Source organism: Coenobita brevimanus, chromosome 44 (assembly GCF_032717465.1).
Source record: "Coenobita brevimanus isolate Jiangsu-jjx chromosome 44, ASM3271746v2, whole genome shotgun sequence".
Lineage (NCBI taxonomy): Eukaryota > Metazoa > Arthropoda > Malacostraca > Decapoda > Coenobitidae > Coenobita > Coenobita brevimanus.
Genome location: NC_136997.1, coordinates 2,766,974 through 2,767,582, shown reverse-complemented (window position 1 = coordinate 2,767,582; position 609 = coordinate 2,766,974).

Sequence of the window (609 nt, the reverse complement as noted above, 5' to 3'; positions counted from 1 at the left end):
AAGGGTCACTAACCCTCTCTCCTGTGGTAGAAACTACGTTGAGTGTGATGTGTTCAAAGACGAAAAAAAAAAAAAAAAAATAGGCCGACACCCAGTATTGTTTACTGAAAATAGAAATAATGAAGTTTCTGTCTCGATGATTGAATGACAGGCATTCATACTGACCGAAATAACTCCAAGTAAAACAGCATTATTATTAATTATTATTGTATGTGTGTGTGTGTGTGTGTGTGTGAACCGATTTATGTCGGCTCTGATGTAATACAATGGAAGTGTTCCATTTCTACTGAGTTTGCATATGCAAAAACATTCATCTTTCGGGTAATAGAAAAGAAAGTCTCTGCTTTCCCACTCCACGCAGTTTTTAAAGTTTTTCTCCAATGATGTTTATGTGTCAGGAGGAGGTACATGGATTGTGGAAACTACGAGTATTAAGAATATATGAAGTAGATGGGAAGTTGTTGAAGGCCGTGAAGAGTATGTATGAGGGTGCTAAGGCTGCAGTGCATGAGGATACTGAACTGAGCGAAATTTTCTATTTCAAGTTTGTATTGAAACGAGGATGTGTCATGTCTCCATGGTTCTTCAATACGTATATGGATGGGGTTA